This window comes from Pristiophorus japonicus, chromosome 7, assembly GCF_044704955.1.
Source record: "Pristiophorus japonicus isolate sPriJap1 chromosome 7, sPriJap1.hap1, whole genome shotgun sequence".
Classification (NCBI taxonomy): domain Eukaryota; kingdom Metazoa; phylum Chordata; class Chondrichthyes; family Pristiophoridae; genus Pristiophorus; species Pristiophorus japonicus.
In genome coordinates, this window is record NC_091983.1 from 10918311 (window position 1) to 10933963 (window position 15653).

The 15653-nt window shown below is 49.1% G+C and overlaps 1 protein-coding gene across 1 annotated transcript in view; it reads left to right on the forward strand.

Moving 5' to 3' along the window:
• Positions 1–2461: 2461 nt before the first annotated feature.
• The window catches only part of elp3 (elongator acetyltransferase complex subunit 3), a 210368-nt gene continuing 197176 nt past the window's right edge, over positions 2462–15653 (forward strand). The window contains exon 1 of the mRNA XM_070884784.1: positions 2462–2673. The gene's annotated coding sequence lies outside the window, so the exon portion shown is untranslated. The remainder of the gene's footprint in view (positions 2674–15653) is intronic.

A 15653-nucleotide genomic window follows, 5' to 3' on the forward strand; every position in this document is an offset into this window, starting at 1 on the left:
CACAGTTCTGTAATTAACACTGATCTCAGAGCACGGTTCTGTAATTAACACTGATCTCAGAGCACGGTTCTGTAATTAACACTGATCTCAGAGCACAGTTCTGTAATTAACACTGATCTCAGAGCACGGTTCTGTAATTAACACTGATCTCAGGGCACGGTACTGTAATTAACACTGGTCTCAGAGCACGGTTCTGTAATTAACACTGATCTCAGGGCACGGTTCTGTAATTAACACTGATCTCAGAGCACGGTTCTGTAATTAACACTGATCTCAGGGCACGGTTCTGTAATTAACACTGGTCTCAGAGCACGGTTCTGTAATTAACACTGATCTCAGGGCACGGTTCTGTAATTAACACTGATCTCAGAGCACGGTTCTGTAATTAACACTGATCTCAGGGCACGGTTCTGTAATTAACACTGGTCTCAGAGCACGGTTCTGTAATTAACACTGATCTCAGGGCACGGTTCTGTAATTAACACTGGTCTCAGAGCACGGTTCTGTAATTAACACTGATCTCAGGGCACGGTTCTGTAATTAACACTGGTCTCAGGGCACGGTTCTGTAATTAACACTGACTCAGGACACGGTTCTGTAATTAACACTGATCTCGGCACGGTTCTGTAATTAACACTGATCGCAGGGACAGTCCTGTAATTAACACTGATCTCAGGGCATGGTTCTATAATTAACACTGATCGCAGGGCACGGTCCTGCAATTAACACTGATCTCAGGACACGGTTCTGTAATTAACACTGATCGCAGGGCACGGTTCTGCAATTAACACCTACTCAGGGAACGGTTCTGTAATTAACACTGATCGCAGGACACGGTTCTTTAATTAACTCTGATCGCAGGTCACGATTCTGTAATTAACACTGACAGTGCACGGTTCTGGAATTAACACTGATCGCAGGACACTGTTCTGTAATTAACACTGATCGCAGGTCACGGTTCTGTAATTAACACTGACTCAGTGCACGGTTCTGTAATTAACACTGATCTTAGGGCACGGTCCTGTAATTAACACTGAGATCAAATGACACAGCTCTGTAATTATCACTGATCGCAGGGCACGGTTCTGTAATTAACACTGATCGCAGGGCTCAGTCCTGTAATTAACACTGATCGCAGAGCACGGTTCTGTAATTAACACTGATTCAGGACATGGTTCTGTAATTAACACTGATCTCGGCACGGTTCTGTAATTAACACTGATCGCAGGGACGGTCCTGTAATTAACACTGATGTCAGTGCATGGTTCTATAATTAACACTGATCTCAGGACACGGTTCTGTAATTAACACTGTCTTCGGGCACGGTTCTGCAATTAACACTGACTCAGGGCACAGTTCTGTAATTAACACTGATCTCAGGGCACAGTTCTGTAATTAACACTGATCTCAGAGCACGGTTCTGTAATTAACACTGATCTCAGAGCACGGTTCTGTAATTAACACTGATCTCAGAGCACAGTTCTGTAATTAACACTGATCTCAGAGCACGGTTCTGTAATTAACACTGATCTCAGGGCACGGTTCTGTAATTAACACTGGTCTCAGAGCACGGTTCTGTAATTAACACTGATCTCAGGGCACGGTTCTGTAATTAACACTGATCTCAGAGCACGGTTCTGTAATTAACACTGATCTCAGGGCACGGTTCTGTAATTAACACTGGTCTCAGAGCACGGTTCTGTAATTAACACTGATCTCAGGGCACGGTTCTGTAATTAACACTGGTCTCAGAGCACGGTTCTGTAATTAACACTGATCTCAGGGCACGGTTCTGTAATTAACACTGGTCTCAGAGCACGGTTCTGTAATTAACACTGATCTCAGGGCACGGTTCTGTAATTAACACTGGTCTCAGAGCACGGTTCTGTAATTAACACTGATCTCAGGGCACGGTTCTGTAATTAACACTGATCTCAGAGCACGGTTCTGTAATTAACACTGATCGCAGTCGCACTGTCTGCCCGAGAAATCTGCCGGTCCAATGATCCCGACAGCGAAGTGGTCGGTAATGCACTCTTAGGGGCCGATTTTCAGCAAGGCATCCGCCCGCCCAAGTGCCGCCCAAAGTGCTGCCCATGGCAGCCGAGCTACCGGACGGTACTTTGGGCGGGATATTCACAAAGAAGGTCCCTCAAAGGTCGGCGGGCGGCAAATGGATGACGTACGCCGCCAATCTGGGCGGCAGCGGGCGGATGGTCGCATTCTCTGCGGCAGAGGCGCTTGTCGCCCAAGTGCCGCCGAAGATGGGGTCGGGCCCACGGAGGGTCAAAATCCTGGCAAAGAAAATCAGAAATAAAAAATAGAAAAACTATCCGAAGACCTTCAGGGGACCCCATCCAGGTAAGTCACTGTTGGAAATTTAAAAAAAATGTTCACTTACCTTTTTCTCAGGTCCTTCAGACCGACTGTCGGGGTCAGACCAGCCTCCAGCCAGCGATCCAACCCTGTTCTACTTCCGACTCCCGCCGAGTCCCGCCCACAGGAATCTGGGAGCTCGGCGGGCGGGAGCTTAGTTGCGCTACTTGGTCGTTCGTTGACATTAGCGGACGGTTCCCGACGAATCTCCCCTCCAGATCGTTCAGGGCCATGTCGAAAGTGAGACTGGGCGGATGTGCAGGTGGAATGTCTGCTGCTGAAAATCAGCCCCCTAAGGTCAGTGTGATTGTTTTCTCTTTTAATTTTTTTTTGCGATTTGTGTTGTGGTGGCGTGGGCAACCTTTTGGGAATATTTTTGTGGTGTTTTATCCCCCCGGACGTCGCTCATAGCACTCCCGGCCCGGCTCTTTATCTCGGGATTTTCCCATGCTAGTGCCCAAGAGAGGTGTACAACACCTCCCTTAGCGCTGTGCCCCTTGACTCAGAGCCCAGCTGCCCAAACTTACTTACTGAGGTGCAAACTGTTCCCGGGTGCAAACTTTCCTGCCCCGCCGCCATTATCGCCCCAAAAACATCAAAGCCGCAAATCCAGCTCTCTGAGATCGCAGGGCACGGTTCCATAATTAACACAGATCTTAAGGCTTGGTTCTGTCAGTCCTGTGCCCCGACCCCTGCCCGTCCTGTGCCCCGACCCCTGCCCGTCCTGTGCCCCGACCCCTGCCCGTCCTGTGCCCTGACCCCTCCACGTCCTATACCCCGACCCCTACCCGTCTTGTGCTCTAACCCCTACCCATCCTGTACTCTGACCCCTGCCCATCCTGTGCTCTGACTCCTGTCCGTCCTGTCTGACCCCTGCCCGTCCTGTGCCCCGACCCCTGCCCGTCTTGTGCCCCGACCCCTGCCCGTCTTGTGCTCTGACCCCTGCCCATCCTGTGCCCTGACCCCTACCCGTCCTGTGCCCTGACCCTTGCCCATTTGTGCCCCAACCCCAGCCTATCCTGTGCTCTGACCCCTGCCCATCCTGTGTCCCGACCCCTGCCTGTCCTGTGCTCTGACCCCTGCCCATCCTGTGCCCCGACCCCTGCCCGTCCTGTGCCCTGACCCCTGCCAGTCCTTTGCACTGACCCCTGCCCGTCCTGTGCCCCGACTCCTGCCCATCCTGTGCTCTGACCCCTGCCAGTCCTTTGCCCCGACCCCTGCCCATCCTGTGCCCCGACTCCTGCCTGTCCTGTGTTCCGACCCCTGTCTGTCCTGTGCTCCGACCCCTGTCTGTCCTGTGCCCCGACCCCTGTCTGTCCTGTGCTCTGACCCCTGCCCGTCCTGTGCCCCGACCCCTGCCTGTCCTGTGCCCTGACCCCTGCCCATACTGTGCCCTGACCCTTGCCCGTTTGTGCCCCAACCCCAGCCTATCCTGTGCTCTGACCCCTGCCCATCCTGTGTCCCGACCCCTGCCTGTCCTGTGCTCTGACCCCTGCCCATACTGTGCTCTGACTCCTGCCCGTCCTGTGCCCTGACCCCTGCCAGTCCTTTGCACTGACCCCTGCCCGTCCTGTGCCCCGACTCCTGCCCATCCTGTGCTCTGACCCCTGCCAGTCCTTTGCCACGACCCCTGCCCATCCTGTGCCCCGACCCCTGTCTGTCCTGTGTTCCGACCCCTGTCTGTCCTGTGCCCCGACCCCTGTCTGTCCTGTGCCCCGACCCCTGTCTGTCCTGTGCTCTGACCCCTGCCCATCCTGTGCCCCGACCCCTGCCTGTCCTGTGCCCTGACCCCTGCCCATCCTGTGTTCCGACCCCTGCCCATCCTGTGTTCCGACCCCTGCCTGTCCTGTGACACGACCCCTGCCTGTCCTGTGCTCTGACCCCTGCCTGCCCTGTGTTCCGACCCCTGCCCATCCTGTGTTCCGACCCCTGCCTGTCCTCTGCCCTGACCCCTGCCCATCCTGTGCTCTGACCCCTGCCTGTCCTATGCCCTGACCCCTGCCCATCCTGTGTTCCGATCCCTGCCCATCCTGTGCTCTGACCCCAGCCCATCCTGTGCACTGGCCCCTGCCCTTCCTGTGCTCTGACCCCTGCCTGTCCTGTGCTCCGACCCCTGCCTGTCCTCTGCCCTGACCCCTGCCCATCCTGTGCCCTGACCCCTGCCTGTCCTGTGCTCTGACCCCAGCCCTTCCTGTGCTCTGACCCTTCCATAAACCCATCTTGCATTGTAGTAACTGCCTTCACTATTATTAAATGCCCATATTGTGTCTGCTTGGCTCAGTGCTAGCTCTCTTAGTTCAAATCAAGGGATTGTGGGTTCAAACCCCAATCCAGGACATGAGCCCATAATTTAAATGAACACACTGCAGGCTGAAGGATGTGCTGCACTGTTGGAGGTTTCTTCCTTCGAGCTGAGTTATTAAATGGAGTCTCATCTGTCTGCCTGTTCTGATGATTTAGGAATGTGTTAAAGATCCAATGGCCCTACTGGAATAGCAGGAGTTCTCCTGGTGTCCCGGCCAACATTCATCTCTCCATCAATATCACCACCTGTTGCTAGTTGTACTACCTTGTTCTGCACAAAATGTTTTCTTAAATAATAATTGCTACACTTGGTGGCAGCAGAGTGTTTATGTTACTGGTCTAGTAATCCAGAGGCCTGGGCTAATGATCCAGGGATGCAAGTTCGCATCCCACCATGGCAGCTGGGGAATTTAAATTTGTTTAATTAAATAAATCTGGAATAAAAAGTTAGTATTGGTATTGGTGAGCATGAAACTACTGGATTGTCGTAAAAACCCATTTGGTTCACTAATGTCCTTTAGGGAAGGAAATCTGCCGTCCTTACCTTATCTGGCCTCTGTGTGACTCCAGATTCACAGCAAAGTGGTTGACTCTTAACTGCCCTCTGACATGGCTTAGCAAGCCATTCAGTTGTACACAACCGCTACGAAAAACAATAATAAGAATAAAACCGATAGACCACCCGGCATCGACCCCGGCACTGGCTACAGACACAACAACGAAACACCCAGTCCAGTCGACCATGCAAAGTCCTCCTCACGAACATCTGGGGACGTGTACCAAAATTGGGAGAGCTATCCCACAGACTAGTCAAGCAACAGCCTGACAGTCATACTCACAAAATCATACCTTTCAGCCAATGTCCCAGACTCCTCCATCGCCATCCCTGGGTATGTTATGTCCCACCGGCAGGACAGACTCACCAGAGAGGCGGCACATTGGTATACAGTCGGGAGGGAGTGGCCCTGGGAGTCCTCAACATTGACTCTGGAACCCATGAAGTCTCATGACTTTAGGTCAAGCATGGGCAAGGAAACCTTCTGCTGATTACCACTTACCACCCTCCTTCAGGTGTTGAATCAGTGCTCCTCCATGTTGAACACTACTTGGAAGAAGCACTGAGGGTAGCAAGGGCACAGATGTACTCTGGGTGGGGGATTTCAATGTCCATCACTAAGAGTGTCTCAGTAGCACCACTACGGACTGAGTCCTGAAGGACATAACTGCTAAACTAGGACTGAGGCATGTGGTAACACGAGGGAAAAGCCTATTTGACCTCGTCCTCACCAATCTACTTCTCACAGATGCATCTGTCCATGACAGCATTGGTATCAGTGTCCACTGCACAGTTCTTGTGAAGACAAAATCCCGTCTTCACACTGAGGACACCCTCCATCGTGTCATATGGCACTACCACTGTGCTAAATGGGATAGATTCAGAACAGATCTAGCAACTCAAAACTGGGCATCCACGAGGCTGTGGGCCATCAGCAGCCACAGAATTGTATTCCACCACAATCTGTAACCTCATGGCCCGGCATATCCCTCACTCTACCATCACCATCAAGTCAGGGGACCAACCCTGGTTCAATAAGGAGTGTAGAAGAGCATGCCAGGAGCAGCACCAGATGTACCTAAACTGAACTGTCAACCTGGGGAAGCTGCAACACAGGACTACATGCATGTTAAACAGCGGAAACAACAGGTTATAGACAGAGCTAAGTGATCCCACGATTAACAGATCAGATCAAAGCTCTGCAGTCCTGCCACATCCAGTCGTGAATGTTGGTGAACAATTAAACAATTACTGGGAGGAGGAGGCTCCATGAATATTCCCATCCTTAATGATGATGGAGCCTAGCATGCGAGTGCAAAAGACAAGGCTGAAGCGATTACAACCACCTTCAACCAGAAGGCTGAGTGGATGATCAATATCGGCCTCATCCTGAGGTCCCCACCATCACAGAAACCAGTCTTGAGCCAATTAGATTTACACCACGTGGTAACAAAACACGGCTGAGCGCACTGGATACAGCAAAGGCTATGGATCTTGACAACATCCCAACTATCATGCTGAAGACTCCAGAACTAGCCCCGCATTTGGCCAAGCTCTTCCAGTACAGCTACAACACTGGCATCAAACCGACAGTGTGGAAAACTGCCCAGGTATGTCCTGTCCACAAAAAGCAGGACAAATCCAATGCATCCAATTACTGCCCCATCAGTCTACTCTCAATCATCAGCAAAGTGATGGAAGGTGTCATCGACAGTGCTATCAAACAGCACTTACTCACCAATAACCTGCTCACCGATGCTCAGTTTGGGTTCTGCTGGACCACTCAGCTTCAGACCTCATTACAGCCTTGGTCCAAACATGGACAAAAGAGCTGAATTCCAGAGGTGAGGTGAGAGTGACTGCCCTTGACATCAAGGCCGCATTTGACCGAGTGTAGCATCAAGGAGCCCTAGTAAAATTGAAGTCAATGGGAATCAGGGGGAAAACTCTCCACTGGCTAGAGTCATACCTAGCACAAAGGAAGATGGTTGTAGTTGTTGGAGGCCAATCACCTCAGCCCCAGGACATCGCTGCAGGAGTTCCTCAGGGCAGTGTCCTAGGCCCAACTGTTGTGTCTGTAATGCACTTATGAATGACTCCACGAGGCAATGTGTTGTACTCAAACTGTAATGACCTTGGTCCTTTATTCTTAACTCCAGAGTGAGGCACAGTCATGGTGGGCAGCCTTTTATACTGGGCCTTGCATACCGATGCAGGTGACCCTCAGGTCTCCCACCGCAGTGCCCTCTGGTGGACAGCCTCTGCCACAGGTTGCACCCGCTAGTGGTGCCAGAATTGTATATACACAGTGTAAACCTTATTGACAGTACATCAGGTAACAAGTCTCCATCTTATGCAACTATACAGTGACTACACAGAGAGTATATCTATAGTCTGCATATATAACACTAACCATCTTCAGCTGCTTCATCAATGACCTTCTCTCCATCATAAAGACAGAAGTGGGGATGTTCGCTGATGATTGCCCAGTGTTCAGTTCCATTCGCAACTCCTTAGATAATGAAACAATCCATGTCCGAATGCAACAAGACCTGTATGACATTCAGGCTTTGGTTGATAAGTGTCAAATAACATTCGTGACACACAATTGCCAGGCAATGACTATCTCCAACAAGCAAGCGTCTAATCATCGCCCCTTGACATTCAACAGCATTACCATTGTCAAATCCCCCACTATCAACATCCTGGGGGTTAGCATTGACCAGAACCTTAACTGGCCCAGCCACATAAATACTGTGGCTACAAGAACGGGTCAGAGGCTGGGTATTCTGCGGCAAGTGTCTCACCTCCTGACTCCCCAAAGCTATTCCACTATCTACAAGGCACAAGTCAGGAGTGTGATGGTATACTCTCCACTTGCCTGGATGAGTGCAGCTCCAACAACACTCAAGAAGCTCGGCACCATCCAGGACAAAGCAGCCCATTTCCACCTATCCACCTATTTAAACATTCACTCCCTGCACCTCCGACGCACCGTGGCTGCAGTCTGTACCATCTACAAGATGCACTGCAGCAACTCACCAAGGCTTCTTCAGCAACACCTCCCAAACCCGCAAACTCTACCGCCTAGTAGGACCAGGGTAGCAGATACATGGGAACACCATCACCTCCAAGTTCCCCTTCAAGTCACACACCATCTTTACTTGGAAATATATCACCGTTTCTTCATCGTCGCTGGGTCAAAATCCTGGAACTCCCTCCCTAACAGCACTGTGGGAGTACCTTCACCACACGGACTGCAACGGTTCAAGAAGACAGCTCACCACCAACCACCTTTTCAAAGGCAATTAGGGATGGGCAATAAATGCTGGCTTTGCCAGCAAGACCCACATCCCAGGAACGAATAATTAGAAAAAAACAAGTTAAAACTTCAATCTGCGTGGACCACTTTGGGACACACACATAAATGGAAGCCTTTCCTCGCAATAGCCTCTGTTTTCCCTACTGTAGGGAACCTGCCAACATGCTTCACATTTGTAGTCAATTGGACGACATTAAATATTTTGAACTGTTCTTTAAATCCCCTAGCATCCAAAAATCTCCAATCTTCTCAATCTCCCCTCATAGGACAACCCTCTCATCCCATGAAACAATCTCGTGAACCTTCGTTGCACCGTCTCTATGGCAAATCATTTCTTCTTTAGATAAGGAAACCAAAACTGTGCACAGTACTCCAGGTGTGGTCTCACCAAAGCCCTGTCAATTGTAGCAATACTTCCTTACCCTTGTACTCCAACCCTCTTGCAATAAAGGCTAATACGCCATTTGCCTTCTTAATTGCGTAATGTACCTGCATGCTAACTCTTTGGGCGAGAACCTCCACTTTCTTTGCAAGCTTAACACCCACATAGCGCCCACTTTACCGTATAACGCCCAGATATCGCCCATTTTGGCACAGAATGGAAACTGATGGGCTTTTTTAAGAGACTTATCGGCGAGCGTTATTTTCCCAATGGGCTTAACGGCGAGAAAAAATATTATCGCCCGCCCACTTTTTTGGGGTAGAATCAGCAGAATGGGCAAATTCAACACCAAAATATTGCCCAGCGTTACTTTCCGCACGGAATTAATGCAGAGATTCAATATTAACGGCCACCCACTGTTTTTTGTCGTAAAGAGCACATTTACCCAAACTAGCGGCCATGGAGATCGTCCATCTTCAATTTCACCACCTCACACACATATTGCCCAGAATATCGCTCGCTCAAAAAACCGCCCACAAAAAGTGGAACTAACCGGGACGAACGCCAGCGTGTGGCTGGCATTTGCTAAATCCCACTCTTACGTGAGGAGCTGATATCGGAAAGATTTGCCTGAAAGAGCGCTGATGTGAGTGACAACGCTGACACACTGCTGTGTGTGTGCAGCTCAGACATCAATGTTGCCCATCACCTTGGTGCCAGTTAAAGTTTACGTTGATTGATGTTAAGTTGTATTTAACCCTTTCATGGTAAGGAATCAGCAGTGTGTAATGGTCCAGCTATCTGAGACAATGCGCAACAAGGTTATGTTCAATAACAAAAGTTTAATACCAACATTGGTCTGAAATCATAAGTATCACAGCCAATACCACCCAACCCCTGCCCACATCCCACTTTTTCCACCATTGACATAAATCACATGTTCAACATGTCCACCAACACAGAATACAAAGGCAAAGCAGGAGCGTGGTCCCCAGCCTCCATACATTGCAACAAATTGCATACACCCAGATGGAGATATAACACAGCCATCACCTGAGTACATGCATCTCATTTTCCTTCCCCTCTCTCCTTCTTCTCCCCACCTCTACCCTTTCCCCTCCATGTTCCATGGCTCCTGGTCGAGGAGCTCCTCAGGCGGTGCCTCATTGGGGAGATGAAGGCAGATGCGGTCGTTGCACGGGTACGGGAGCGGGGAGTGCCGAGGGGCAACATTCTCTGATGCAGAAGCAGGATCTTGGTCCTTGCTCTCATCTGTCGTTCGCAGTTGTGGTGCGGAATCGAGGGATGGAGTGCTGCGCTCGGCGACCACTGGGAGTTCTGTGGCAGCAGTGTTCCTGGCTATCGCATCCAGGGACTCCGCCATGCATGGACTGAACTCAGTCATGGTGGCCAGGTGTCGGGATATGCCCCCCAATGCTTCAATGAGCTGGTTACCAATGTCTACAATCCTCCTGGACAACTGTACCATCTCTCCGCTGTCATGTCGCGCTCCTGGAACAGACCTGCCACGTCCACGAGGCCTCCGCGGGGTCAGTGTCGTCCTGGGGACAAATGGGGTGCCCTGTGGAGAGGTGCTTGGGGCCGGCACCTCCAGAGTGGAGGCGGGAATGACCGGAGGACCACTAGAAGGCCTTGGGGTGGAATGGCTTCTGGAGCGTGGCGATGCAGGTTCTTCAAAGTCCGCGCTCTCATCCGTCGAGAATAGACGGGCGACAATCGGAACTCCTCAGCACCAGATATAGTAGGATCATCCGCCGACTCCTGCCCCGCGCCCCCCACCTTCTGGCCTCTGTGGCCTTGCCTGGGGCCATGCTGCTGGCTGAGCTGCAAGACACAAATGAGGTTGTTAGAGGAGAAGGGAGTGCTAGGGTGACAAGATGAGTCCAGTACTACACACAGCATATGTACGACAAAAGCACCACTGCTCTCAAAATTATCGCAGACATCGCATTTCATGACCATCAAGACATTGTGCATTGCAATGATTTTCATTAGGCCAGCATTATTTCTATAGCACGTTTAGAAATCATCTATCATATATGATTGGTCGGATATGAGTGGGTGTGGCATCTATTGACTTTACATCACGCAATGGTGTAAACTTTACTCATGTGGCATCACTTCAGGGTCTGCAGATGTGTCCGTGGCTGTCCGGGGGTGCTTCCCCACGAGTGCGAGTACCCGTTCCTCCATCTCTCTGATGTCGCTGGGGACTGGTGGCCCCCCACCCATTCGCCACTGCACGGACCTCATCATCGATAGCTTCTTCTGTAAAAGGTGACAGGACGACATGGCATGAGATCATTGTGTGATATCATTGCTAGGTACTGTCACAGAGACTGATACAACACATAACCGACAGATGTAATCATGTTATTATGATTATTATCATTCTTTACCTAGAGACGTACACCGTGACCGCAGGCTTTGAGTAAAACATTCCCGGTAAAAGTGCAAGACCTCACATCTGCTGATAGTCACTCATGACTGTCACAAATCAAATTATATAAATACATAAGTACATGTAAATCAATGCAATGCTTACTCTTGCGGATCCCACAAGATCGTTCCATCGTTTGTGGCATTGGTTGCCCTCACACACCTCGTTGGTCGCCGATGAGACTACCTCTGCTATCTCGGTCCATATCTTCTGGTATGTCTTTGGGGTGGGCTTCCCACGCCCTACATGTGTCAAATCACCCCAGCGTAACTCGACCTCCTGCATTTGCCTCATCCGAGAACCTCCGGGTTCTTTTGCGGCCTCCAATGTGCTCCTCTCCCGCCTCACTTCTCTCTCCAGCGTCAGTCTCCACAGCGTACTGTGATGCCTCCTCCTCTCCCTCCATTAAAGGGCAAATTCAGTCAATTATGTGGCTGGTAACAGCTAATTTTTGTTTGCCTACTTGCTGTGAAGCTCTAAAGTCTCTTTGCTTCCTCCCAAAGCAGCCACACCACACCCAGCCGGTCCCTCTAAGCTCTCTCTCTCTGTCTCCACTTTTGCACATGTCATGGTGACCCTTGACCTCCAGAATCGCGGGAATCGAGCGTTGCTATGCCGTTGCTAAGGATGGCCACATTTTACAGCAGAAGGTCAAAAAATTTAACGCTACCGCCCATTGGATATCGCTCGCGGTAACGGCCATTTTCAAAAATATAAACTAGGTGTTTTGAGAATGGGCGAGAAGCCGACGATCTGAAAACCCTATTTTACTGCCCGCGCCAGAAATAACGCCCATTTTTGGGCGATAAGCCCAAAAGTAGAGGTTCTAGCCCTTTGTACGAGGACAGCTAAATCTCTCTGAATACCAACATTTAACAGTTTCTCACCATTTAAAAAATATTCTGTTTTTCTATTCTTCCTACCAAAGTGAATGGGCTAGACTTTCGCCTGCATTGTCGGCGATTTTCTCGGCGGTACAGCTATTTTTCCGCCCAGCAAAAGTTTGCACTTAAGTTTGTTCATGGTATCGCCCACATCTGAAGACGCCCAGCAGGACCAAACCGCCCACGTGCAATGCCGAGAACAACCGCCAGGGTGTAAGTTTGGCCTCAACCGCCGAGTCCAGATCACCGAGCGACCCCCCCACTGTAGAAGCTGCTTAAACAGGGCGGTAAGGAGGGACCCTGCAAAGAAAGGTAAGTTAAAGGTTCTTTCTTTATTTTTTTTAAATTTTAAAATGACGATTAGGTATTAAAGTGCCTCGGGAATGCTTTGTACCTTTTTATTTTTTTTATTGAAATTTTTTTTTAAGTTTTCCCCTCTCCCTAGGCCCAACCGCAGCCCTGGGCTAAATTTTAGTACTTACCGTCCATTCTGGTAACGACGGCCCGTGTTACTAACTTTCCAATTAACCGCCGAGAAAGCCGCCGACAATTAGTGTCCAACGCCCATTTTCTCGCCAGGCGATTAGTTTTAATTACTTTAAACACAAAAATGGAAATTCTCGCCAGCGTTACTCACCGAACGTTAGCAGTTCTTCTCAGCGGGCAGTAGGGCGTTGAGGGGCTATAGGGAATGTCTAGTCCATAAACCTCACATTTCCCCATTATACTCCATCTGCCATCTAATTGCCCACTCACTTGTCCTGTCTATATCACTTTGCAGGCTCTTTCTGTCCTCCGCACAACTTACTTGCCCCCCCTAGCTTTGTATCGTCAGCAAATTTGGATACATAAGGGCTAGAAATTTGCCAGACTATTGTTTTTTGACAAATAATGGCATTTTGGTGAAAGCATAGAAACATAGAAAATAGGTGCAGGATTAGGCCATTCGGCCCTTCGAGCCTGCACCACAATTCAATAAGATCATGGCTGATCATTCCCTCAGAACCCCTTTCCTGCTTTCTCTCCATACCCCTTGATCCCTTTAGTCGTAAGGTCCATATCTAACTCCCTCTTGAATATATCCAATGAACTGGCATCAACAACTCTCTGCGGCAGGTAATTCCACAGGTTAACAACTCTCTGAGTGAAGAAGTTTCTCCTCATCTCAGTCCTAAATGGCCTACCCCTTATCCTAAGACTGTGTCCCCTGGTTCTGGACTTCCCCATCATCGGGAGCATTCTTTCTGCATCTAACCTGTCCAGTCCCGTCAGAATCTTATACGTTTCTATGAGATCTCCTCTCATCCTTCTAAACTCCAGTGTATAAAGGCCCAGTTGATCCAGTCTCTCCTCATATGTTAGTCCAGCCATCCCTGGAATCAGTCGGGTGAACCTTCGTTGCACTCCCTCAATAGCAACAACGCCCTTCCTCAGATTAGGAGACCAAAACTGAACACAATATTCCAGGTGAGGCCTCACCAAGGCCCTGTACAACTGCAGTAAGACCTCCCTGCTCCTATACTCAAATCCCCGAGCTATGAAGGCCAACATGCCATTTGCCGCCTTCACCACCTGCTGTACCTGCATGCCAACTTTCAATGACTGATGTACCATGACACCCAGGTCTCATTGCACCTCCCCTTTTCCTAATCTGCTGCCATTCAGATAATATTCTGCCTTCGTGTTTTTGCCACCAAAGTGGATAACCTCACATTTATCCACATTATACTGCATCTGCCATGCATTTGCCCACTCACCTAACCTGTCCAAGTCACCCTGCAGCCTCTTAGCGTCCTCCTCACAGCTCACACCGCCACCCAGTTTAGTGTCATCTGCAAACTTGGAGATATTACACTCAATTCCTTCATCCAAATCATTAATGTATATTGTAAAGAGCTGGGGTCCCAGCACTGAGTCCAGTGGTACTCCACTAGTCACTGCCTCCCATTCCAAAAAGGACCCATTTATCCCGACACTCTGCTTCCTGTCTGCCAACCAATTCTCTATCCACGCCAGTACATTACCCCTAATACCATGTGCTTTGATTTTGCACATCAATTTCTTATGTGGGACCTTGTCAAAGGCCTTTTGAAAGTCTAAATACACCATATCCACTGGTTCTCCCTTGTCCACTCTACTAGTTACATCCTCAAAAAATTCCAGAAGATTTGTCAAGCATGATTTCCCTTTCATAAATCCATGCTGACTTGGACCGATCCTGTCACTGCCTTCCGATTGCGCTGCTATTTCATCCTTAATAATTGATTCCAACATTTTCCCCACTACTGATGTCAGGCTAACCGGTCTATAATTACCCGTTTTCTCTCTCCCTCCTTTTTTAAAAAGTGGTGTTACATTAGCTACCCTCCAGTCCATAGGAACTGATCCAGAGTCGATAGACTGTTGGAAAATGATCACCAATGCATCCACTATTTCTAGGGCCACTTCCTTATGTACTCTGGGATGCAGACAATCAGGCCCCGGGGATTTATCAATCCCATCAATTTCCCTAACACAATTTCCTGCCTAATAAGGATATCCTTCAGATCCTCCTTCTCACTAGACCCTTGGTCCCCTAGTACATCCGGAAGGTTATTTGTGTCTTCCTTCGTGAAGACAGAACCAAAGTATTTGTTCAATTGGTCTGCCATTTCTTTGTTCCCATTAAAAATTTGCCGAGTCCGACTGCAAGGGATCTACGTTTGTCTTCACTAATCTTTTTCTCTTCACATATCTATAGAAGCTTTTGCAGTCAGTTTTTATGTTCCCGGCAAGCTTCCTCTCGTACTCTATTTTCCTTCTCCTAATTAAACCCTTTTTTCTCTTCTGCTGAATTTTAAATTTCTCCGAGTCCTCAGGTTTGCTGCTTTTTCTGGCCAATGTATATGCCTCTTCCTTGGATCTAACACTATCCTTAATTTCCCTTGTTCGCCACGGTTGAGCCACCTTCTCTGTTTTAATTTTACTCCAGACAGGGATGTACAATTGTTCAAGTTCATCCATGTGATCAATAAATGTTTGCCATTGCCTATCCACTGTCAACCCTTTAAGTATCATTTGCCAGTCTATTCTAGCCAATTCACGCCTCATTCCATCGAATTTAGCTTTCCTTAAGTTCAGGACCCTAGTTTCTGAATTAACTGTGTCACTCTCCATCTTAATAAAGAATTCTACCATATAATGGTCACTCTTCCCCAAGGGGCCTCGCACAACAAGATTGCTAATTAGTCCCTTCTCGTTACACATCACCCAGCTCTCTAGTTGGTTCCTCGACATATTGGTCAAGAAAACCATCCCTAATACACTCCAGGAAATCCTTCTCCACCGCATTGCTACCAGTTTGGTTAGCCCAATCTATATGTAAATTA